The sequence below is a fragment of the Lissotriton helveticus genome, chromosome 4_1, assembly GCF_964261635.1.
Source record: "Lissotriton helveticus chromosome 4_1, aLisHel1.1, whole genome shotgun sequence".
In the NCBI taxonomy this organism is placed as follows: Eukaryota; Metazoa; Chordata; class Amphibia; order Caudata; family Salamandridae; genus Lissotriton; species Lissotriton helveticus.
Window position 1 is genome coordinate 1088511825 of NC_136063.1, and position 26530 is coordinate 1088538354.

General features: G+C 49.2%; 1 protein-coding gene across 1 annotated transcript in view; it reads left to right on the forward strand.

Moving 5' to 3' along the window:
- The window catches only part of ERP44 (endoplasmic reticulum protein 44), a 552790-nt gene that overhangs the window by 188742 nt on the left and 337518 nt on the right, over positions 1-26530 (forward strand). The gene's annotated exons all lie outside the window — the stretch shown is intronic.

The window sequence follows — 26530 nt, forward strand, 5'->3', positions numbered from 1 at the left end:
CCCCGTGCAAAGGCCAGTTCAAACCAGTGCTGGGGCTTTCCTGCCCCAGTCCTGGCGCGAAACTGGACAAAGGAAAGGGGGTGTAACCACTCCCCTTCCTGGTTCCACCCAGAGGAGGAACCTAGTAGGTGATCCGGCCCCCAGAATTGGAATAAGAGTGGGAGCTGTGTCCTGAGACTTCAGATCATCCTGAATCAACTTGAAACTAAGAAGACGACTGGACTTCGACATTCTGCTGGACAGAAGACTGAAGAGCATCTCCCTTGTGGCCTAGGAGTGGCCACCCTGTGATCACAGGCACCATCCAGCAACTCGACGTCTGCTTTGCCGCCGCCTCCCGCCGGAGCTCGAGCCCAGAACCTGACAAGACCCAGACTCCCAGACATCTCACAGCCCGATCCACAGTCCCTGCGAAGAAGGGACCCGTGGAGGCACCGAGAGACGTGGGACCGGACCTCTTGAAAGACCCCCGAGAAGCTGACTGCGCAGCACCCGAGGCACCCTCGACGCTGTGCTTTGGGGTTTGAGAAGCCCCAACCTCGAGCAGCCCTTGCACCGAAGATCAGCCCCCCAGCATCTCCACGATCTGCGTGGGGCCCTTTTGCACTGTGTCACTCGACGCGCCATCCCGGCCACTTGCCACGTGGCTAGCGGCCATCTTGGCGATGAAAACGACAAATTACACCGCTGGTCTGGTTGCTCCAGACTGGTCCTTGCTCCCCTAAAAAGGAGCACCCGCTCTGACCTTGCTGGTCCGAGTGAGAAGCTTGAATCACTTCCTGCGTGGCTTGCTTTAGCCAAGGCCTGTTTGCTTCAATCAAGTTGCCGACACCGCCATCAGCGGGAGCCTTCGTGGGACAGCTCGTGACCAACGCCTGGACGTCCTTGACCTCTTCGTGTCCACGTGGCTGCAGAGAGAATCTTCACGACATCACCTGTTTGCACCCGACATCGCCTGGTTCCTTCCTGGTTCCACGGTAGTCACTGGCTAGTGAACATTGTCCCCTCTGCTTTCAGGTCTTCACCTCTTCAGATCCACCCTTGGATCCACCGGAACTCTTCATGTCGAGCCGCCTACAGCATCTTCAGCTCCAAGCACCATCGACCTGCGTGACGAAACCCGACACTACTTCGACCCTGTGCACCTGCTTCCTGTGGGTGAGGTAACTCAGCAACGCCGGTGTTCCCACACTGGTACACACCTCTAGTGTCTGTGTCTAAAGTTTCATCCTTCTAGGTCACTCGGAAGGTTCCTTAATAACTAGCTTTGTAACTTTTACGCACCATTGACATTGCATTGGTAATGTGTGCACTTTCCGCACTGCACCAGAGTCCCGCGGGCCTTTCCCGACTTCATCACTGTTAGTCCCGAACAGCTCCAGCGATTCCCCAGGCCCTAGGCCTCTTCACTTTCCCCATAGTGGTTCTTATTCCACTATTTTAGTATATGGTTTAGGTGGCCCCTAGGGCTCATCCATATTCATGCAACTTTTGTATATTTAAACTGTGTTTTGTTTTAACGCATTTGCTTCTGTGCTCATAAAGAGTGTCCGGGTTATTTGTAGAAATAAATCTATATAGATTTTCAATATATATCTGTGTGGTGTCCTTTCATTTGGTATTCAAGGGGATTGTGTATGGTAAAACAGCTTGCTTCACATGCCTTTACAGAGTTTAGCCTAAGACTGCTTAGTCCATGCTACCCCTAGGATAGCTTGTCTATAAGGTTGACTTTACAACCTGCACCATAAGGGTTGCTTGGCATGGTACAAGGTGATCACTAGAATTGGTGAGCATCACATACCGGGCCAACTTCTCACATCTGGCACTGCTGAAGAATTTCACACAATGAGCCCCTACTTTCCCCACTCCATGAGCTCCTACTCCTCACCATGCAGTTTGATCCTTGGTCTTTGGTCCATTTGTCCCTATGCTGTTCTAGCTTGCTGACCTGCAACCGGGTTATCAATCAATGCAGAAGCTTGATTGTTTTCAAATCAGTGTTAAGGTTCAGCAGGGTATGTACAATGCAGTGGATATGAGATTTCTGTGCACTGCTGTCCCAGCTAAGCCAGCTGCCTGCATCATATGACCAGAAGTCAGGAAATGGTCAGCAGGAACAACGTATTCCGGCTTGACTTAAGCAAATGTGCGCAGCAGCTTGTTGGAGCAAAAGGTTTTCCCCTCTTTTACGAAAACAGCAAAAGCCTACTTAGATGCTTCCATGATACTGAAAATGTTGGCGACTGGGAGAAATCCCGGAGCAGAATGGAAGGTGAGTAGGAACAGTTGCAAGGTTTATATTCCCTCATCCGGCACGTCACACCAGTGCAAAGCCACTGCCACTTACCCAGTAACAGGATGAGAGAGAGCATGTGGGCAGCATAGCCTACATTGCAGTGATTCTGACATAATTGGGCAAAAGCTTTTCCCCCACTGGATCACAAGCTGGAACTGTTATAGAAGAGCTGAAGATCTGGGATATCAACAGTCCCCTCTTCAAGCAGAGTGCAGGAAGGTAGTATTCTTCTGCATGTGTACCCCAACTTTTGGGAGCTATGCTGACTAGTCTGACTGGGAGCCTACTAATCCGGACCCCAGTACATCTGCTTTCTCCCTAAACTGTTGTGTTCAGTACCTAGGTACATCCCAGATTGGATACTGGGGTACCCTTGTCAGTCCCTAGTGTATTGTACCCATGTACCCAGGGCATAGGTAACCCAGAGGTCTCCCATGGGCTGAAGCATGCATTATGCTACCCACGAGACCATTCAAAATGTAACTACAGGCTTGCAATTGCAGCCTGTGTAAGTTGGTGCATACACCACTTACTAAAGATAATGGTTTACTATACCTAAGGGTCACTTGCACTTAAAACCTATAAGTCACCCCTCTAGCAGGCCTTTACAATTCTGAGAGCAGGGTGCTTGGTTCTAAGTGAGCGGGTGCCCCTGCATGAGCGGGACACCCCTGCAGTCTATGAGGTCTATTCTCCTGTGTTGTCAGTGAAGCCGCTATATACTATACGGAGGGGCATTGCATGACTGCACAATGACTATCTCGAAAACTGGTGCAACAAATCCGATCATGTTTGGTATCAAACATGTTAAAATCATACCCTTACACCAGTGGTTCCCAAACTTTTTTGACCTGTGGCTCCCTTGAAACAATTGCCAGTTGGCCGTGGCTCCCCACGGGGCGGTGTATGCTTGACCTCGGGAGTACTTCCAGTTTTCTGCCTGAAGGGCAGCAGTATCCAGAGGTGCTCGGGCACTAGAGGGGTGCTAGATGTCGAGAGCTCAGGATACTACCAAGCCAGAGAGTTGCCACCCTTGATGGTGGCCATGGCTGCTGAAATAATAGAGAAGAGAGATTCTGCTGTGCTGGATTAGGTGGGACCTCAGAGTGCTGAGGCTGTGTAGAGCAATGCAGCCTTAGGTGAGGGTTTTGGGTGCTGCAGTGCCTGAGAAGTGCTGATCTGGGTGAGGGTTTGGGGTTCTGCAGTGCTAGAGAGGACCCGTATAAGGTGATGATTAGGGTTGCTAAAGTGATATAGGGAGGTGCTGGCTTGGGTGAAAGTTCAGGGTGCTTCAGTGTCAGGGACAAGATGATTTCTAGAGGACTGCAGCGCTAGAGAAGTGCTGGCCCGGTTGAGAGTTCAGGTGAGGATGTAGCAGTGCGAGAGGTGCCAGCCTGAGTGGGTGTTTATCGGGGTGCTGCAGCACTAGAGATGTTGAGGGTCCGGTTTTAGGTCTGGTTAGGTTACTCCAGTGGTAGAGGGATGACGGCTGGGGTGAGAGCTAGGGGTGCCATAGCGTCCGTCAGACCAGGGCTGCACGGGACGAGGGCTAGGAGTGCTGCAGCACCAGAGGCCCAGACAGAACCTGGGCGGGTGAGGGTTTGAAGTGCTGCAACGCCACAGAGTGCTGAGTGGGTGAGGGCTTTGAGTGCTACAGAGCTAGGGCTGCTGTGCCTGTTTTTGTGTCAGTGCATGGAGCAGTAAAAGACGCTCCTGTTTTTCTCTGCTGTGGTAATCAGGATTCGGCCATCACAAATTACCCGCTGAATGGGGATTACAATTTACACAGAATAATCTGTTGGTGTTTACCCATCCCCCAGCATTTTTAAGTGCTAAAAATGGTGAAGTCTCTGGGTGAGAAATCGGATGAAAATGGAGAATTGCCATACAAATGTGTACGATTCCTGAAGTAAATACCCATTTTTCAAGGTCAATGTCAAAATAACAGTATTTCCAAAAATTACACATAATTATTTACAAACAACAATATAATTTTATTTGGGAGCGGAAATACCGAATCAACATCCTTGCCCTCCTCGTTATATATATCATTTATATGTTAAACATTCAAACAAAATAGGCATATGTCACCTTTGAGCTCAGCTTTTAGCGGAAGTTAACATACCAGGACCTGGTTAGACTGGTCGTGTTATGTTTACTTTTACCAGGTGAACCAGACAAAACTCTGCGCCTTTTAGCCCAAATAACAAGTACCTCTTAACAACAAATGTAGAGAAATATTAGAGTCTTATTATATGCTCAACATTTTGGATATTTTTGCAGTTAACCTATTTACCCCGTCACTTTTTCATTTTTAATTTCTCTCCCCTGGAAATCAGTAAATATGATTGCCTCTTGAAAAATACATGGGCTTGGTGATCACAAGTTTGTCTTTGAAGTAATTCAATCAAGTAACTTGTGAAGAGGGTCCCAAGAGGCACGGCAAAACAATAGCAAAAACAGCAATAACGCTCAACAGTGATCCTATGTATGCTGAGGCTATGTGAACACGTACGTGCAGAAGGCGGTCATGCACTCTTGTGCCAAAACATGACTCTGGATTTTACAGGTGGCGCTTGTAACTGTTGCGCTGCAGCTGGGTGTATTTAAATAAGGCTCACTTGTTGAAAGTCTGATGAGAAAGCCAAGGCTGCCGGTATAAATAACAATGACATGCAATTATCTTCGATTCATTGCTGAGCTCAGCAGAAACTAACAAAAAGGGGAGACCTATGCTGGAGTCTGATAATAATGGAACACTGGGCCATATAATGATTCCTGACGCCAGCTGACAGGTAGGGGGTCAAAAGACGCATCATTTTTAAAGTGCTCACAACATGATTTCCAAAGACCTGCACGGCGCCCCTGGCTACTATTAACGGCACACTGGGGAGACGCGGCGCACAGTTTGGGAACCACGGCCCTACACCGTAAACGGTGTGGGAGGTGTATGCTTCCAACCCCTGGGAGAGCCTTCTGTTATGCTCTGTGTTATTGGTACCAGCCTTCTGCCCTCCTGCTGCTGAGCCAAGCTCGAACAAGGGAAGGCAGAACAATAGGCACCCTGCACAGGGAGGTGTGACCACCTCTCAGACATGATTTTGTGTATTCGGACTGGTTGGGTGCGCTCTTCAGCACCTGAAAGCCTGCATGAGGGGCCCATTTAGTGTCCCTGTGCATAGTCCAGTTCAAACCAGTCCTGGGAGCCGTTGGATCCTTCTCTGGCGTGAAACTGGACAAAGGACATGGGAGTATACTCGCCCCCTGTCCAGACCCTCCCCTGGGAGGGGCCCCCTGAATCGTCCCAACCCTCTCTTTAAGGAACTTAAGGGCTTACCTGGGTGTTGGTCCCTAGATTCATCATGGACAACATTCAGAACTGAAACCACTATCCTTCTACTGTCTGGACACACTGGACTTTGCTGGACTACTTTTGGGCCTGACTTTTTCTCCCTTTCAGCCTGCTGCCTCGTCTATGCCTGTGTACCATACTGGATCCAACTATTCCAACTCAGAAAACCAAGTGCAGCCCTTAGGCTCAGCAGCGCCACTCTGGTTCAGTCGGGGAGAGATTGGGGATCGGTGCCCCATATACTTAGCCCTGCAGCCTGTCTAGGCCAAGCGAAGCAAGTTCCACTCTGTAAGTCAGGTCATCCCATCCCCTGGTGAACCAGTTGTGTATCACAACCAGATGTGAGGCCAGGTAATAGCAGTAAAGATCCGCAGTTCCCATCCCATCATCAAAGGGTGTCTGCCCGCAGTTCACAAAGGCGACCCAGGCGGCTGGCGGCCAAGAGGAAAGTGCAGATTGTCGAGGCAAAGGACTGGAACCAGCAATGGGACATTGGAAAATTTGAAAAGACATACAAAACGGGAGTAGAACTAGCATTTAAAAAAGGACCAGTCCCCCTAGAACATGAAACGGCAGACACCCCCACCTAAGCAAGTCCTACTTCATTTTTAGTAACCAGTGTAGTCAAGTTAAGATTCCAGGCAAAGTCTGGAAGGCAAGAAAAATGAATGGATAAGTATCTGAAGGACAGGTGATGTAAAGGGATTGTGAACTGCCACAAACCACTAATCTTATCACCATCAATGGGGACCATCAAGGGTTTAGCTTTGTTGGCCCTAAGGCCAAATGCCTCCCAGTAAATCTTGAAGATTTCCAAGCATTCCAGGCCTGAGACCTGGTGGTTCGCAAGGAACACCAAAAGAACATCTGTATACAGTACTATACGCTCCTCATGGCCACCATCCCAAGTCCACCTCTGGATATGGGCTTCACTCAGGTAAGGCATGCAAGGGACTCGATCGCCAAGGCAAACAAAAGAGGCGAGAGGGGACAGCCATGGTGGGCTCCCAGACCGATAGAGAAGGAAGATAACAAAACACAGTTGACCTGAACCCAAGCAGCAGGGTAAGCATACAAAAAGACCCATATAGGCACAAAAACAGGGTCCCAGCCCGCTCAAGTGCTGCTTTCAGGAACGAACACTCTACGTGAGGAAGGCCTTAACAAAATTCACCAAAGATAAAGCTGAGTAGCTTTGACGACAATGGGCTTGGACGAGAGACACCTGGACCCTAGGGGGACTGCATCGTGTGCCACGGGCAAGCATAAAGCCACATTGATCTGAATGTACTAGAGAGGACACTGTACGATGCAGTTGATTGGCTAAGACCTTAGCAAACACTTGCACTTCAACACCTGCCGAGCGGTTGGCCCAGTTTAGGAATCAACACGATCATGGCCTCATTCAGTCCTGCGGGGAACGCCCCGCAGCCTCCTTATGCATTGTAGCAGGGGAAAAAGCAGAAGACTGCGGAACCTCCGATAGTACTCAACCCGAAATCCATCAGGGCTGGGAGTTTTCCCTGATGATAGCTCAGGGAACACTTCCCAAATTACTTCCACTGAGCTGCTGGTCAAAGTCGGAGTTCGAGGACAACGTAATATCCTGCACAAATGTCCCCAATGTCCCAAATTGAGGGCACCAACCTGGAGACAATATCCCAGGTGGCCAGCCAGTAAAGTAGCCTACCTGATTCATCATTGTATTCGTAGCCCCTCAGTGTGGAGGCCTTCTAGCACGGCTGCATCTCATCCAATGAAATATGGCGCAGGCGAGCCTACACGGCACCGGCCCATGGTCTAGCTCGGCGAATGGCCACCGCAGCTCCTGTCATTCCAGAGAAAGCATCTCTCCCTCTAAGACCGTAGTCTGTTCCAGCCTTTGGGCATCTGGACTCCGAACATACACTTTAACCAAGCCTCTTAAGGCCGGTTTACTAGCTACCACACTGTGCTAGTCGACCCCTTGGTATCCCCCATTAATCTTAAAGTAGGATTGAAACTCCTCCTCAAATTCGGAGCATGCAGGGTCCATAGGATACCAGGCGTTAATCCGCAATGGCACCGGCCAGACTAATTTGTAATGAGCGGGGGTGTAATCCGAAATAACCCGGGGGAAAACATCAGGTTCTGAGAGTAGAAGACATACATCAGGAAGCCAGACTTAAGTCATTACGTGACTGTTTTATGCGCTGCCGAGGTATGGTTAAAGGTTGAGTCCCGGGGTTGCCACGTACGCCACATATCAGAGTCCCATGGAATCCACCCAAGCCATCTCCTGACAGGAGCACGCCTGATGCCTCGGCCGCAAAGGGCCGGATGTTTTTAATTCAGGATTGGGAACCACATTAAAATTGCCCCCCACCATGGTAACACCATGCGGGAAGGTCAAAAAAAGGGCCCCAGTGACTGCAGTGTGCCTTGGAGCTGAGGCTGTGGGACCTAGACACATGAAATTATAATGTTGGCCCTCTAACAGTCCATATATCCCCCACATACCTCCCCTAGGGGTCCACAAGAGATGCAGACACCGCCAATGGAAATTCCCTATGCAGCAAGTTGACTACCCCCGGACACCACTGAAGAACCCTGCATGCAAAATCTTATTCTAACTTAAGTGACTTAAGAAAGAAATTTGTGTACCCAACAGGTGAGTTTCCTGGAACATGAGGACCTCGGGCCGTAATAGCTGAAAGTAATGAAGGACAGCAGACCTCTTTATGCATTCACATCCCAAGATAGTACCATAACTGCAACCATCAAGGTGCAAAAGCAGTAAGGAAAGGGCATTTCGAGGGCTCAAAAAGGGCATGAACCCAAGGATAGCAGAATTACTGAGAGCAGCAGGGCATGGCTTAGAATACTGACTAGGAATTATGCGGCCAAACACTTACAAATAAAAAGGGCACTGACCTGCCCCCTCCCAACATTCCCATCCCCATGATTCTACCCTGGAAACATCTGTCGCCCTAACTGCATACTTCGTTAACAATCAGGTCAAAGGCTGACCAACCCAACAGTCCTAGAGGTTCCTCATAGCAATGGATCCTAGTGCCTGGAAGCAATCAAATATACAATCCCACACGAAACCTTCAAAAAAAATCAATACAAATAGTACAAACCAGCGCAGAACCTGGATCAAAAGAATAAAGCCCAGAAAACCCACATACACCCCCACCCACCCACACCCCCAGCATCCGCAGGAGTCTACATAGAGCCCAATCACCCTCATGGGGCTCATGGAGGAACACCAGGGTCGTTGTCACCTCTGGACCCGAAAAGCACCAGTGTTTTTGTCAATGTGTTGCCAGGGGACAATACCCACAGGATCCACACTCCCTCTGTCTGAACCAGAGGGACACGAGTCCCTTGGGGGCAAGAACAGGTTCTACAGGATCGATCATGTTTCCTCCAGGCTGACCGGATGGGGGGGCATGATGCCAATGAGCTAGAATTCCAACCCCTCTATCCTCCTTCCCAAATTAAGTTGCCGAAGTTCCCTCTTCTCCACTGCCCACTCCCAAGCCTGTTCCGGGATATCAAAGAAATAAGTGTCTGAATCAAAGATCACCTTTAGCTGGAAAGACCAGCGCATATTGCAGGTTAAGGGTCTGGAGTTTGTTTGACCATCCCAAAAAAGAACAGCGCTGCTGGACCACAAGGATATAATATGGGAAGATCTTAAGCCTCTGGATTTGAAAGCGAAGTCTGGGTGTGCCTGCACCTCCTGGAGGATAGCATCTGTTGGACTTGGGCCTTCTGGCAGGTTCACCCCTGAACTTTTTGCCTTGAAGTATAGTGATTTCTGTGTGAAGTGCGTGCGCACTTTGAGTGCATGTGGTGAGATAGGCCTGCCCTCCCATAGGAATGCATGGGGAATGCATGGGGAATGTATGTGTCCCTGGTAGTTCCTGATGCGTGGGGTGTACAGGCTCGAGTCTGGTATGTGTGGACTCGTGTGATTGAATGCTGCGAGATGATGTATGCGGCATGTATGTGTCTAGTGGGGAAGTGCCACTTCTAGACATGGCTATGTGTGTGCTGTGAAGGTGCTGGCGTGTGATTGGCTGGAGCTGGCTGGGATGCCAGGCTCCAGGAAGTCTGGATGGGTCGGCCCGGTGGTGAGTGTGAGATTAGCATGCTGATGGCTGGGGAGGAGTGCCCTGTGTCTTGAATGGGGCTGGGCTTTCCCCACACAATGCTGGCTCTGCCCCCTGTGGTGTGTCTAACGACCCTAGCCCTGCCAGTGAATAGAGTGGGGTGATGGGCCATCAAGGATGCTCCAAAACCAGCTGCAACTGGTTTTCCCCCACCCTGCACCTACAGACAAAGGAATGTGATGTATAAAAATGGGGCTGTGTCCCCACAGAAGTTGTTCTCTTCCAGGATTCTGATAGGAGGGGGCTGCTGCTGGTGGGGCCCAGGAGGGACCGCCATGGGGGCTGTCTCCTGCCCTGTGCGCTGGCCCCTGGGCCCTGCGTGCTCCTCCTGATGCCCAGGACCTACTGCTGTGCCTTTGTCCTTGCCCCAGGGCTGAGGCTGCCCCTAGCGCCCCGTGAGCGCTGTAATTTGCCTGCCTGGGCAGAGCGCTGTCGTTTTCCCTCTGAGGGAAGCACTCCTGCCTTCTTATTTTGTGCCCCAGAGTACTTCGTTGTACTTTATTCTTAATTGACAGGTGCCACCCCGAATATGGCGCCCATTGCGAGTGCCCACCTCTCTTCTCTATTTTATTTTAGTCTCGAGGGTGCCCACCCCTCTTAAACGCCCCCGAGATTCACCGCCGTGGGAAAATGGCCGCCGGAAGGAGATGTCCACCCCGCCGCCTGGTTGTGGGCGGGGCCGGGAGGACGTGGTTTCCGCTCCCCCCTGCCTGGGGGAAGCTTTTGGTCTGCCTTCCGGTCTCCCGTATGCTGAAGGAGACCGGAGTTGCTGCCTGCCCGGACCGCCGAGAAGTGAAGGCGGTGATGCGTGGGGAGGCTGGGAGCCGACCCCGCCTCCCCGGGTGGCCGACAAAGAAGTGCTGCCGGCCCCGCAGCACAAGAGAAAGAAGCCGGCAGAGAAGATGGCCGGATGTTGCCCGGGGCTCCCGTGAGCTGTGGGGAGCCCCGGTGGTCCAGCGGAGGACAGGAGTCCCCCGAGAGGAGGAGAGGACCCCCCCGCTGGAACCGCCGCCGAGAGGAGCAGAGAGGAGACGCCGCAGGAAGGAGACGCTGCCTCCCAGCCAGTGAGTGCAGGCGCCCCCGCGGGTCACCCCTCAGCGCTTCCTGGGTCCCTGAAAAGGCTCAGGGGGCAGTTGTGTATTTCTGAGTCCCCCGAGAAGGACTCCAACGGTTGGGGGGCATTGCTAAGGGTAGGGCGGCCCCGGGTGGCAGAGGGCCGCTCCCCCCAGCGGGCAGTCTTGTTTCTAGAGCCCACGAGGCTCCCACTCTGCCCCACAGTCGTTCACGAGCCCTGAGAGGCTCCAGGGGTCATGGTTGCTTCTAGAGCCCCCGTGGGCCGCCCCGCATTGCTTGGGGCATGTTTCTTCCTGAGCCTAGATGGCTCCAACCCGAGGCATATTTGTTTTCAGAGCCAGAGGGCTCAGTTGGGCGCAGTCCTTGTCCTGAGGGGCCAGTGAGGGCCCCTGTCGCAGATTTGTTTTCCAGCTGCCCATCAAGTAGTGGGCAGCTGCTACGTTTAGGTGTTGGCGCAGTGGCGCAACCTGGACCCTGGACTTTTGATGTAACTTCTGTGTTAATGTGATTTCTGCAAAGTGTTCTTTGCTGCACCTCTGAATGTGTTTTTTTATGCATCATGTGCCTTGTTCTTACACCTCTGAATGTATTGTTGATGCATCATGTGTTTTCTTTCCTTACACCTCTGATATATTGTTGATGCATCATGTGTTTTCCTTCCTTACACCGCTGAATGTATATTTATGCATCATGTGTTATGTGCTTACACCCCTACAGGTATTGTGATACTTAGGTGGTTGTTTTTCTCCTAGTGCAGGTGGTGCTAGTGAGGTCCTGGTTACCAGTAGTTACTGGTTGTGTGCTACAGTGATTTACATTCTATGTTCTATGTTCTAAGTGCTATTTCTAAAACTGTTACTTCTAAAAGTGCTGATTCCTGACAGTGGTCCAGGTGGCCCTGTCTTGTAAATATCCCCTGTAAATTCTGCCCGTGCCTGTTGGCACATTGTAAAGTGTGTGTTTTTATCTAATGTGTTTTGGTGTAATACAAAGGCTATTTTTATATAACCTTGTGTGGAGTTTCCTTTGTGGTGGGACTTGGGAGTTGTTTCTGGGGTGCGTGCGCAAATACTTAACTCACATCGCCTCCAAGTTTAGCCTTGCTGCTCGCGCCACGTTACCTAGAGGGTGTGCAGGGGTTATCTTGGCGTGTAACTCCCTTGCCCTGACTTAGGAGTGGTGGTCTCTGACTGACTTTGGCGCAAGCCCTGGCCAGCCAGGGATCCCATTTCTAACAGCATCTCTGTCCCGATGATTGAGAAGATATGCTATGAGCAAGGCGGGCTGGGACACTGGAAGGGGACCGGTGCGCTAAGGACCTATGTTCGCACTCTACCACGAACAAGGATGAGAACTTGCCATCCAGGACCTAAGACTGCAACCATCCTTCCAGGAACTACTCCAAGTCTCTGTGCCCTCCAGGAATCCAACAAACTGGATATTGTTCCTCCACAAGCAATTTTCGGCATCCTCTGCCCGGTCCTCGTGCACCGCCGTCGAAAGCAGTTCAGAGGCCCGGAGTTTCTGGTTGGCCAACTTTTTCTCCACCGTGGACACCCTGGTCTCGCTTCTGTCAAACAGCCGGTGTTAGACCTGGCACCTTGGCGTGAGTTTCCCTTCCACTTTTTGCTGATGTGCCTCAGATGTTTTTGCTGGTGTCCGCTGCTCAGGGTACTGCGCCACGGCCAATCCGTGCCGCAGTGCAAGTGCTCCCAATGTAAAGTGTAACTGTGATTGATTTCTCGGATTGGTTCATTGGATTTACTGTCAGTCCCCAGTAAAGTGCACCAGGAGTGCCAGGGCTTGTAAATGCCAATACTGCTAGTGGGCCTGCAGCGCTGTTTGCGCCACCCACAGAAGCAGCCTTTTAAAATGTGTCTAGGGTCTGCCATTGCAGAACCTGCGTGCAGTCTGGTACTGTCATGCTGGCTGGGCAAGTGCACACACTTGCCAGCCTCTAAACCTTCCCTTTGCTTCATATTAGTCAGCCCTATGGTAGGCCCAAGGGCAGGGTGCATTGTAAGTGTAAGGTAGGACATGCTCTGATGTGTGTGGCATGTCCTAATAGTGAATTACAGCCACATTCGTTTTTCACTATTGTAAGGCTACCTGTTCTCTTAGGCCAAGATGGGCTGCTGGAATTATTACACTCTATAATCCCAGCAGGCCCAGGGAACATGGTAGAAAGTCAAGTTTAGTATGCCTGAACTCAGAATAATAAAATACTTCTTTTAGTAAAGTTTATTTTAATATCCTGTGTTTGCAATGCTACTTTTAGAAAGCTAGCATTTGCTTGCCTAACCATTTCAGCCCGCCTCTGCTAGGATGTGTATCTGACTGTCTGGGTTATGTGAGTCACAACAACAAAAGACCCTGTCCAGTGGACGTCTACTGGTGTCAGTAACTACGGAAATAGAACAGTCTGTATGTACTGCTAACTACTCCAAGTCCCTACAGTTATGTAAGGACCATTCACTGCACTGCGCCCTGATTAACGTTTAAAAAAAAAAAAAGGCCCTTATTCCTTGACAGCAACAAAAAGCAAAGAACTGTCTAAACCATCTAGGTCAATGACAGGAATCCACACCCACAGTGTTGGACCAAGTCCTACTTAGGAAAAAATGTGCGAGAAACAAGTGACCCCTCACGGAAACACCACCAACTGGGTAACTGGTATGTAATTTCCAGACAAGCCCCTGTCTCATCATCGGTAGTCACTTGGTTCTCAAAGAAAAGAGAAAAGACAGTGTCCAAAACAAAGAACCAAAAACGTGTAGCGAACCGTGGAAAGCAGAGAGCATCTGCTAGTGACAAACACAACACAACATAAATAAGTGCATAAAACACAGCATCCAGTCCCCTTAACCAACTTTATTCGTAGGGAAATGTGTGTATGCTGTACCAATAAAGGCCGAAGACGGCTGTAATGCCAGAAACCGGTCCCCGGAAGCTTGTTTCCTTTCCAGTGAAGAATTGGCTTGGTAGTTTGGTCTGCCCTGTTCCCATGATGCACTGGGCCAGGGGCAGACTAATTTGCATATAGCCAGGTTCTGAACTGGGATGGTGCAGTGAGCTAAAAAACGGTGATGGATCAAGCCCTGATCTGTTGACTGGGTAGGAGTGTTCTGATTAACTCAGATACTCTGTCCATCACCACCCCCTTTTTGAAATTATTTTGGCCACCATAAGTGTGGAAGGGTATGCTCAGACATGAGTCCCTTGCTCACTGCACCATCAGGATTCAAGCAAGCCGGGCCGAAGACGGCTGTAATGCCGGAAACCGGTCCCCGGAAGCTTGTTTCCTTTCCAGTGAAGAATTGGCTTGGTAGTTTGGTCTGCCCTGTTCCCATGATGCACTGGGCCAGGGACAGACTAATTTGCATATAGCCAGGTTCTGAACTGGGATGGTGCAGTGAGCTAAAAAACGGTGATGGATCAAGCCCTGATCTGTTGACTGGGTAGGAGTGTTCTGATTAACTCAGATACTCTGTCCATCACCACCCCCTTTTTGAAATTAGTACCAATAAAAAGGCAGGTAGCTATCCATGCATACCATGACCTAATGCCAGTGCCGACCTGTTTCACTGCCACAAGTCTGTAGGCAGTTTCATCAGGGCTGCACTCTATGCTGCCACTCCACTTATGGACACTTGTTCTGTGTTAACTGTCAAGGAACAAGAGGCGTGTAAAACCAGTTAAAAAGCATGTAAACGCATGTATAGATAGCCAGAACTACAGTATTGTGTGCGAGCATAGATTACCCAGAGCCGACCAAGTTGATCGTACCGGCCGCCCCGGGGTTAGGAGAGATGCAAGCGAACTCCAATCGTGAGGGCTTGCCTTCACTTAGCCTTGTCTTTAGCATACTGACAAAATAAACAAACATATTTCCAAATGTTAAAACACGCATGCAACCTTGTCATGGTTTAAGGCAAATAGACCACACTCTATCAAGCACCCGAGTGAGGACAGGTACACCTGTTGTCTAATATTGGTTTCGAACGTTTTTGAGTTCAGATTATCGAACCTTCGTATATAGACACACTCCCGTGGGCACGTAACAGAAGTCCTCCCCATGAATTGTACATAATGCCAAGACATTACCAACATGGTCTCGCGTGTTTGTTTGAGTGTATATAGCGTAGGTCAAGCACCCTTGTTAGTATAATAGGACCAAGCACACTCAACATCTCGTCTACTCAACCACGCTTACGAACCAAACAACCACGCACACACACGTCCGAGTAACTATAGACCTCATCCGATACTTCTCACCGTTGTAGCTCGTAGTGAGCGTTTCGTCTCCTCCACAATGTGTGTGTCACGAACGCGCCGTAATAACCGTCAGTCTCGGCATACGCCCACATTAACCCGTCACATGACGCGATGGAACTAATGGCAGACATCTTTGAATGGTGTAAAATATTGAGCAAACGGTGCCGGTAAATGTACTAACCAGTAGCCATACGGAGCTTTGTTATGCCTATTTAGTGTCTTAAGGCTCAAAAACAGCGGTCGCTGCGTGGTTACTGTATATACATCTCACACACAGAAAACCCACTGGCAAAGTGCAACACTCTAGCGGCGGCCATTTTAGACTGGTCAAAGTGTATACCAGTCTAAATGCAATCATGTAAATTACATTAAAGGTTCAGGCTCATACCATGTAGACCTGAGACCTGAGGGGCAGTATGTCTGCATCACTCCATGCCAAATGAACCTGACTATTTACAAGAGACTCAGAAGGGCACTCTGTTTATAGCGTAAATAGTGTTAATTGTATATGTTATGTTAAAAACCAATGTTGTACATCTAAACTAGAGAACCTGATATGGCTCAGAGTTGATATTTAGGAGCTTAAAAAGGGAGGTTACGCCTACTTGGATGAGGTCAAGGGCAACCTCAAAACAGTGAACCCCAGGACCCACTACAGTAAGCAAAAGGACACCCAAGCTGCCTATAATCTCATGGCTTGATCTTATTCCATTCAATAATGTAATTGAGCCCCAGTTGGTCTGTTTTTTCACTGTAGATCCAGCATGCTTCCTTTGAGAGCAAAATGCTCTCAATGTTCTGAGGAGTCCCTTTTACCTTCTGTAGCACGGTCCAGGTGAAGGTATGTTTCGCTTTGAAACAATGTTGTACCAGTTTAGTTAATTTTCCTGCCCTTATGGTGCTGAGGTGCTCTTGTATTCTCACTTTGATTTTGCGCGATGTTAGTCCTATGTAGTGTAAACCACATTGGCACGTTAATCTGTACACCACCTGGGTAGAGTTACAATTACTAAAATGGTTAAGGATCTATTCCTTTCCCGATGTAAGCATCACGCTCGTGCTCTTCTTCGTGAGTGGACAAACCGAGCACGTACCGCAGGGATAGTGCCCATTTGGCACAATCGATGTCGAACTGTTCCCTTCAGCAGAGACACGTGAGTGTACTAATTTGTCTTTAAGATTGCATGCTCTTTTGAAAGCGAATCTTGGCGGTGGCATTAGAGATGTATTACTTGATAACAGAGACCAGTGCTTCCTAATAGATTGTCTTATTTTAGTCGCCAATGGGTCATATGTCATCACCACCGGTACGCATTCTTCTCTTTGTTTGACAACTTTCTCCAGAAGTGCACTTCTTGGTGTACTTACAGCTCTCTTCTTAGCTTGTCTAACAACTTTTTTGGGGTAGTTCCTGTTTGTAAGTTTAGACGCCAATTCTTCTGATTGCTCCAAAAAAGTGTTGGTAGAAGAGCAGATTCGTCTGTATCTTAAGAACTGCCCCATGGGCAAGTTGTCTCTCAATGCCCTGGGATGGAAGGAATTGTAAGACAGTAATGAATTCCTGTCTGTGGGCTTCTGGTGTACACTGGTATTAATCATATTGTCTCTATACTCAATATCTAAATCCAGATAGACAGCCTTATGTCTGTCATAGGTCCAGGTGAATTTAAGATTAGCGTCTTGCTCGTTCAGCCAATCCAAAAATTTGAGCAGGTTCTCCTCGGTACCTGACCAGATACAGAGCACGTCATCTATATACCTCTTCCAGAGTCGGAGACTACTCTGGAAGGGATTGTTGTTAGGATAGATGACGTGCTCCTCAAACTGCCCAACATAGATACAGGCTAAACTGGGAGCCATAGTGGCCCCCATTGACGTCCCTGAGACCTGGAGGTATAGTTGGTTCTTATAACTAAAGTAGTTCCTTGTAAGGGCTAACTCAATACATTGAAGTACAAATGCCTGGGTGGTATCGTAAAACCATTCTTGGTCACCCAGGGCCCGGGCTGCTGCCACCAGCGCCGCGTCCTTGGGTATGCAAGTGTACAAAGATTCAATGTCAATGGTGACAAAGAATTCTTCACTCGGGTCATACTGTGTCTCCACAAGAATATTTAGAATGTCAGTGGTGTCTTTTACAAAGGATCTTTGATTTACCTCGGATTCTCTGAGGAAAAAAATCCGCATATTGAGAAAGCGGTTCTAAGACAGATTGAATCCCAGCTACAATGGGACGTCCCGGGGGGGGGGGGGGGGGGGGACGCGTGGGTTAATGGATTTTGGGGAGTATGTAAAAGGACGTAGTCCTGGAGTTGGTGTTAACCAGGAACTCCGCCTCTTTTGTAGAGATCCATTTTTTCTCTTTCGCTGTCCCTACCATCTCACGTATAATTTTTAGTAGGTCTTCCAAAGGGTCCCTGCTGAGCGGTTGATAATTAGTCCTAACACTCAGTAGGCGCATTACTTCTGCATCGTAGTCTGCAGTATTCAAAAGGACAATTGCCCCGCCCTTATCAGCTGACTTTATTGTCAGGTTCTGATTGTCTTGTAAGCTCTTGACTGCTTCCCAGTCAGCCCTGGTCATATTTTTGTGTTCAAAATTCCTTTGCTTTTTCTCAATTTCCTCTATATTCTGTAGGACCAGAGACTCAAAAACAGCCACCTCTGGGCCCAAGGATGAAGATGGTGGGCAAAAGGTGGATGTTTTCCTCAGATCAGTCCCAAATGAGGTCCTCTCATCAGGTTTCTTGTCTTTAAAGAATTTCTTGAGTTTAATCTTCCTCATGGTTTCATGAAACTCAATCCTACATTTAAAAGAATCGTGAGTTGGAGTTGGAATAAAGCCAAGACCTTTATTAAGTACTCGCTCTTCGTTCCCTGTAAGGACATGATCAGAGAGGTTTACTACAATGTTGTTCCTTATTTCTGCATCCTGCCTCTGCTGCGGTCCACTCTGGGTGAGAAGGCTTGCCATTGCTGATTGGACTGGTTGGGCTGATTTCCTCTGCCTCTTCCTCTGCCTGGCTGCCCTCCCCCGCGATAGTTGTTCCTTTGGCCTTGGACCAAAAAAGACCTCAAGAGGGCACCCAGATCCTCGTTATTCCGGTTCTGTTGGTTAAACCTCACGCGGTTGCCCTGTGGTGTATCTTCTTCCTCCTCACTGGAAGTATTGTCAAAAGTCCAGTGGTTGGGGGTCCGTCTTGTTTGTTGTCTTGCGCCTCGGCCCCTCTGTCGCCCCACAAACGTCTGAGGATCTTGTGACGTCTGGTAGTACGCGTCCTTTACATATGGGAATGCCCATTCATGCGGGAACCTCTCCAAATTACGGGTTAGACCTTTCAATTTCTGCGTCACCATGTATTTTCTATACTCAGATCGTCCTGGATTCTTTTCAATTGATCCTTTGTATCCAGGAGGGTGGTATCACGTTGTATTGTTTCCTCAAGGTCTAAAATTTCTTTTAAAAGTTCTTCACTTAGCCTCTTGGCCGTACTAATAATTAAAATAAGCCAGTCTCTAGTGCATTTATTTGCAATGAAACTTCTGTCAAGTCTGAATTTTCTATCGTCCAAAAATATGCGGGGCTCTATTCTCACCAGAAGACTGGCTGGGGCTGCTCCTGCAGTGTAGTATTCAGTCATTAATGCTCCATGAAGAGCAATCCTGACCTGTTTCTTTTTTAGGGTACTGAGCCTCTCCCATTCCTCTCTAGCTGTGGTGGTACCTAGCAGGGGAGTTTCTGATAGGAGCGATGGACCTGATAGGATAGCTGCTATCTGCTTATCCGTAAAAGCTAGGCAGTTTTTATCCATTAGTATGAAGTATGCAGAACGCTCACCCCTGCAGATGCTCAAAGGAATTTATATTTTATATTTTCACACACCACAAATAGTAAGCTGGAAACAACCCAGAGCAGATGCGACTCGGATTAATTTACATGCACAGATAGAACATTAAAAATCCTCCTGATAAGGGGATACAAGCTCTCACGGCTGATCCGCCATACACAATAGTCAAAATCGCAATAGGAGGTGAGAGGGAAGATAGGGCAGGGTCGCCCTCCACTCAAACCTAGAACAACAACAAAAGACCCTGTCCAGTGGACGTCTACTGGTGTCAGTAACTACGGAAATAGAACAGTCTGTATGTACTGCTAACTACTCCAAGTCCCTACAGTTATGTAAGGACCATTCACTGCACTGCGCCCTGATTAACGTTTAAAAAAAGGCCCTTATTCCTTGACAGCAACAAAAAACAAAGAACTGTCTAAACCATCTAGGTCAATGACAGGAATCCACACCCACAGTGTTGGACCAAGTCCTACTTGGGAAAAAATGTGCGAGAAACAAGTGACCCCTCACGGAAACACCACCAACGGGGTAACTGGTATGTAATTTCCAGACAAGCCCCTGTCTCATCATCGGTAGTCACTTGATTCTCAAAGAAAAGAGAAAAGACAGTGTCCAAAACAAACAACCAAAATCGTGTAGCAAACAGTGGAAAGCAGAGAGCCTCTGCTAGTGACAAACACAACACAACATAAATAAGTGCATAAAACACAGCATCCAGTCCCCTTAACCAACTTTATTCGTAGGGAAATGTGTGTATGCTGTACCAATAAAAAGGCAGGTAGCTATTCATGCATACCATTACCTAATGCCAGTGCCGACATGTTTCACTGCCACAAGCCTGTAGGCAGTTTCATCAGGGCTGCACTCTATGCTGCCACTCCACTTATGGACACTTGTTCTGTGTTAACTGTCAAGGAACAAGAGCCGTGTAAAACCAGTTAAAAAGCATGTAAACGCATGTATAGATAGCCAGAACTACAGTATTGTGTGCGAGGTCCTGGGGTTCACTGTTTCGAGGTTGCCCTTGACCTCATCCAAGTAGGCGTAACCTCCCTTTTTAAGCTCCTAAATATCACCTCTGAGCTATATCAGGTCCTCTAGTTTTAGATGTACAACATTGGTTTTCAACATAACATATACAATTAACACTCTTTACGCTATAAACAGAGTGCCCTTCTGAGTCTCTTGTAAATAGTCAGGTTCATTTGGCATGGAGTGATGCAGACACGCTGCCCCTCAGGTCTCCGGTCTACATGGTATGAGCCTGAACCTTTAATGTAATTTACATGATCGCATTTAGACTGGTATACACTTTGACCAGTCTAAAAAGGCCGCCGCTAGAGTGCTGCACTTTGCCAGTGGGTTCTCTGTGTGTGAGATGTATATACAGTACCCACGCAGCGACCGCTGTTTTTGAGTCTTAAGACACTAAATAGGCATAACAAAGCTCCGTATGGCTACTGGTTAGTACATTTACCGGCACCGTTTCCTCAATATTTTACACCATTCAAAGATGTCTGCCATTAGTTCCATCGCGTCATGTGACGGGTTAGTGTGGGCGTATGCCGAGACTGACGGTTATTACGGCGCGTTCGTGACACACACTTTGTGGAGGAGACGAAACGCTCACTACGAGCTACAACGGTGAGAAGTATCGGATGAGGTCTATAGTTACTCGGACGTGTGTGTGCGTGGTTGTTTGTTTCGTAAGCGTGGATGAGTACACGAGATGTTGAGTGTGCTCTGTCCTATTATACTAACAAGGGTGCTTGACCCTACTCTATATGCACTCAAACAAACACGCGAGACCATGTTGGTAATGTCTTGGCATTATTTAGAATTCATGGGGAGGACTTCTGTTACGTGCCCACGGGAGTGTGTCTATATACGAAGGTTCGATAATCTGAACTCAAAAACTTTCGAAACCAATATTAGACAACAGGTGTGCCTGTCCTCACTCGGGTGCTTGATAGAGTGTGGTCTATTTGCCTTAAACCATGACAAGGTTGCATGCGTGTTTTAACATTTGGAAATATGTTTGTTTATTTTGTCAGTATGCTAAAGGCAAGGCTAAGTAAAGGCAAACCCTCACGATTGGAGTTCGCTTGCATCTCTCCTAACGCCGGGGCGGCCGGTACGATCAACTTGGTCGGCTCTGGGTAATCTATGCTCGCACACAATACTGTAGTTCTGGCTATCTATACATGCGTTTACATGCTTTTTAACTGGTTTTACATGCCTCTTGTTCCTTGACAGTTAACACAGAACAAGTGTCCATAAGTGGAGTGGCAGCATGAAGTGCAGCCCTGATGAAACTGCCTACAGGCTTGTGGCAGTGAAACATGTCAGCACTGGCATTAGGCAATGGGATGCATGAATAGCTACCTGCCTTTTTATTGGTACAGCATACACACGTTTCCCTACGAATAAAGTTGGTTAAGGGGACTGGATGCTGTGTTTTATGCACTTATTTATGTTGTGTTGTGTTTGTCACTAGCAGATGCTCTCTGCTTTCCACTGTTAGCTACACGTTTTTGGTTGTTTGTTTTGGACACTGTCTTTTCTCTTTTCTTTGAGAATCAAGTGACTACCGATGATGAGACAGGGGCTTGTCTGGAAATTACATACCAGTTACCCCATTGGTGGTGTTTCCGTGAGGGGTCACTTGTTTCGCGCACATTTTTTTCTAAGTAGGACTTGGTCCAACACTGTGGGTGTGGATTCCTGTCATTGACCTAGATGGTTTAGACAGTTCTTTGTTTTTTGTTGCTGTCAAGGAATAAGGGCCTTTTTTTAAACGTTAATCAGGGCGCAGTGCAGTGAATGGTCCTTACATAACTGTAGGGACTTGGAGTAGTTAGCAGTACATACAGACTGTTCTATTTCCGTAGTTACTGACACCAGTAGACGTCCACTGGACAGGGTCTTTTGTTGTTGCTCTAGGTTTGAATGGAGGGCGACCCTGCCCTATCTTCCCTCTGAGCTCCTATTGTGATTTTGGGTTATGTGAGTGACAGGGCTGGGGGATGACAGGTGGTGAATGCCAGGATTACACCTTGGTGGGAGGTGGGAGTGCCCCTGGACTCTGAATAGGGCTGTGCTCTGCCACCACAATGCTGGCTCTGCCCACTGGGGCGCGACTGATGACTCAGCCCGACTACTGGCCCAGGAAAGGAGATGCACTGTCAACAAGGTACTCCTGGCTGCCCCTGTCCATACAATGCTGGCTCCACCTCCTGTGGAGCGTCTGATGTGCCTGCCCCTCACACTGAAAGGAGAGACCAGAGTACACCCAACAAAGTGCTCAGAGACTGAAAGAAGTTATGCAGAGGCCCCCCTGGCCTGCAAGAACAAATTAAATGCTGTATAAAAGTAGAAGCCCTGCCCCTTGCAAATCAGAATCCTGTTTCCCACAACGAACCTCTGCCCAACTAAAAGGAGAAGAAGAAGCTGGAAGGACTGGCCTGCTGTCTGCCTTGCTGAGGAAGGAGAGGAGAAGACTTTATGAAAAGACTTTGCTGACTTGTGCTAGAAACTTTTTCCAAGGGCTTGACTGAGCTTGCCCCCTGATCGGAACCCCAGGATTAGTGGATTCTCCTGTGCTTTGGCTCGTCTGATATCTGAGGCTGAGTATTTCCTCCCGCCGGAGGTGAAGTCTGCCCCCTCCTAGGGCCGTGGTACCCGGGAGCCAGCCTGCCCTCTTGCCCTTGAGAGCCTCGCTCTGTTCAGAGTCACTCTCTGCCCCCGGGCTAAGGCCGGCCGCTCCTCTACCCCCGTCTGCTACTGGAGTGCCTGAGCGCGTGTTCGCCCCTCCTGCCGGAATCCGGGACTTGAGAGCAGCCTACAGCCTGGACGGCCGCCCGTGCATGTCATTGCACCCGGCCGCCCCGCTTTGCCCTTTTCGTCCCAGGAGAGGCCGCGCCGCATTTTGAAGGGGACCCACCCCTCGGTACCGTCCATACTGAGGGCTCCCGTGCCGCGCCCTGCCTCACGGAGATCGTCCGCCTTTGACCAGATCCCCTAGCACTCTCCGGGACCGCCGCACACTCGTGGAGTGTGCCGTGAGAACCGGAAAACACTGCCAGCCGTACCGACCCCTTTCACGCACAGGGCTGTCTCGGGCTCGGGGCCCTCGACGTTCTTCTTTCCCCGTTGCCCTGTGCGTCTCTTCTAAGGTCCAGTTATGTCTGTCCCCCCCCCCTCCCCCAGGCACGACTGAGCGCTTCCCTTGATCGCACCCGAAGCCCGGCTCAGCCTGACGTGCTCCGCAGCGCCTCTCCCAAGCGCACTCGATCCTCCACGCCTCTGGGTAGCAGCGCGCATAACTTTGGTAAACGGCCCCGTACGCTTCATTGCTGGAAGCGGTAAGTCGCAAACCTCGGCTCACGCGAGAAGCGTGAGAATTGGAAGTGGGCCGGGATTTCACCCGTCCGAGGCGCCACGAAGCGCTACGAAGTGCAGGACCAAGTCCCTAAGGTCCTAGAGGGGTGGAAACGTACATAATCCGTTTAAAAACTACCAAAGAACTGAGAGGACTGTGTTGAAGGAAAAAAAGGCTAAGAAGAAACATTTTTGAACTATAACTGAGAAGAAACGCTTGCCTATTTAACAATCTTGTGGCCCAAACTGAATCGTTATATTGGTCTTGTGATAAGTCTTACCTGCATATATATATTTTTATATAAAGAGAACGTATTTTTACATATCTACAGCCTGGTGTCCATTTGACGGGGGGATTGGTACATTTACTGTGTGTGTTATTACAAATGCTTAACTCTGAAACGCCTGGAGAATAGCCTTGGCGGCTCACAACACGCGCCTAGAGGGTGAGCAAGGGTAATTCTAAGGGGTCATCCTTCGCCCTGACTTAGAGGAGAGGGTCCCTGCTTGTCACAAGTGAATACTTGCGCCAACCAGAGACCCCCAATTCTAACAGCCGGCAACATTTTGGAGGTCCTATTGCAATAATGGAACATTAAGTTGCACCTCACCCGTTTTAATCTAGACTGCCTCTCGAGTCCTGGATTGCCTGAAGGATAGTGGTGAGGTCAGAGTGTGGGCTCCCTGGGCCCCGCCAGTGGCCCCAGAAGCACTGGAGGGGTGCTTAGTAAACTGGTCAATCTTTGTCGGGCCCGGAAGGAAGCGTATCACAACCCATCTTTGCCAAGACACTCCGAATGGAGGAGAGGTGGACTCACTCGGCCACCTGTGGCCTGCTTACCCTGAGGGGAAGCACAAGCAGCCAGGGAATCAGTGTTCACTCAAGGGCATCAAGTAGCCAGCTGTGTGAAGACCACGGGGAGCAGAGATGTCCTTCCCTGACAAGAGTCTTATGGCCTCAGCAGCATCGCATCCCCAGGCCCCCCTAGTCGAGCTGGCCCCAGTGAGACCCCAGTGTAACGCTGAGGTGGAGAGAAAGCCAAGCAGGTGGTGTCCCTTAGTGGTGACTGAGGGCAGGTGCAGAGCAGCAACGATGGTGCCCACTACAGAATCCAGAATAGGCTCTGCCCCCATGTCCAGCCAGCTACCCTGCACAGCCCAGGTGGGGAAGCAGCAGGTGCCTCTGCTCCCGGCAAACAGTTCAAGACAGCCCCACCCACCGAGCCCAGGGCACTGTGGGCAACCTGCAGCAGGGATCCAGGACAACCTGAAGTCCAGTGTCACTTCAGCTGCGACGGGCCCCACCAAGTCAATGGAGGAGGAGGAGGAGGAGGAGGAGGAGGGGGACAAAAACAAAAAGTGTGGGCCAGGTCAGACTGGGGAGTAGTGCCCCCAAGCCCCATATTCCAAAGGTGCCCTCCAACGAGGCCAGTCTGAGCCTCGGGCCCCTGCACACCAACAGTAGTCCCTGGCTCCTTGTGGCTTTTCCCACGACTCTGGAGGCCCCACCAGCCCTCGCAAAGGCAGTGCTGCAGTCCTGCGGGTGGCAGTCCTCCACACTCTCGTCTCTAGCTCAGGCCACCCCCTAGTTGTAGAGTATCTAATGCACTCCCGGTACCCGGCTCACATGAACAGGATGACCCACAATCTACTCGGCCCAATAGTTGGTTTTTATATCACATTTTATTAGATGCAACACAGACATGTACATTGAGAACAGAACATACTGTTGTAGAAGGACATCGTTACAGTAGGGGCCAGCTTTGCCCGTGACCAGGAACAGTTCAATAGTGGATCTGAGTGTTCATAAGGTGTTTCAGCTACCTCCACCACCCTCCTCGAGTTGGTTGCAATCCCATAACCTGTTTGAATTTCCTCATCCAGATAGGAAAAAGGAGCATCCAGTCTCTCCATTGGAATTCCCCTGTAAAGGGACCAGTCGGCCAAAATGTTAGTGTCTTTCTGTGGGCATTCCTTGGCTGCAGAAATGGAACTTTTGTGGCTCATGCATACTTCTAGGTCCTACTTTAATGCCTCTACACCCGGGGAGTTTAGTTCCTCAAGGCCCTGTGTATGTATTGTTATTGTATTGTAATTGCATTTATATAGCGCTTCCTACCCTGACGAGGCGTCGTAGCACTTTTTCGGCGAGTAGCACGCCACTACGGAACTCACAAAGGATTAGTGCTGAATTAGTTTTGTGAAATATGAAAGTATTTTGAGTGGTGGATATGTTAGTCAGTTATTTGGATTCAGAAGGATAGTGGAGGGATAGAAGAGGGGAAACGGTATGCATTTATATAGTGCGTGCTACACCTGATGGGGTGGTGATATCCCTCTTAGCAACAACTAGCCCCAGCCAAATCAGGGACGCCTGGAACCTCTTGCTATCTGTATCTGTGGTGACGTGTAGTAGAGCAAATTTAGGATCTCTAGGTAGTCTCACCCTGGTGTCTGTCCCAGGCCTGCATGCATTCCCTCCCAGAAGGGCAATAACACCTCGACCAAGCCCATACTGGCTGTGGAAAGTCCCCCTTTTATGTACCGCATCTCAGGCCCTTTAGTGATTCTGTTGTCCCCATTTTCCAAAAATGTTCCCACATGAAATAGACTTCATGCAAATATTTGAGTTGTATCAGCCAAAATTGAGAGGCTGTTGCAACCTCCCTGGAGAGGTGAGTACCTCACTACTATAGTATTCTGTCAGTGGTCCCAGATCTCCATTCCAGGCTGCCCTTGAAGTGCTGAATGTGTTTTTGGACTTGACCACTAGGCTGTGGTAGACCTGTGAGATCTTTTGGGTAGTCAGTTCCTTCAACATCATTTTTGTCTCTATAGGGTTATGGCCAAGTAGCTCAGTCAGACTCTGCCCGATTTTGCCTACCCACATAAACCCATAATTCATATCAAGACTGGAATCTGATCATTTAAAGACTTGAGAAATGGACATTGCAGGATGATGATGGATATGCTTACAGATGAATAAATCAAGTTATTAAACTGTAAATGAGACCTACATAGAACTGAAAATAAGACATTATATGATGATCGTCTTGAAGCCCTAGACATTGGATCAATATATTTATTTTGGATGCTAGTTGATGCCTGACTGGATTCGAAACACTTCTCTTGTCCTTTC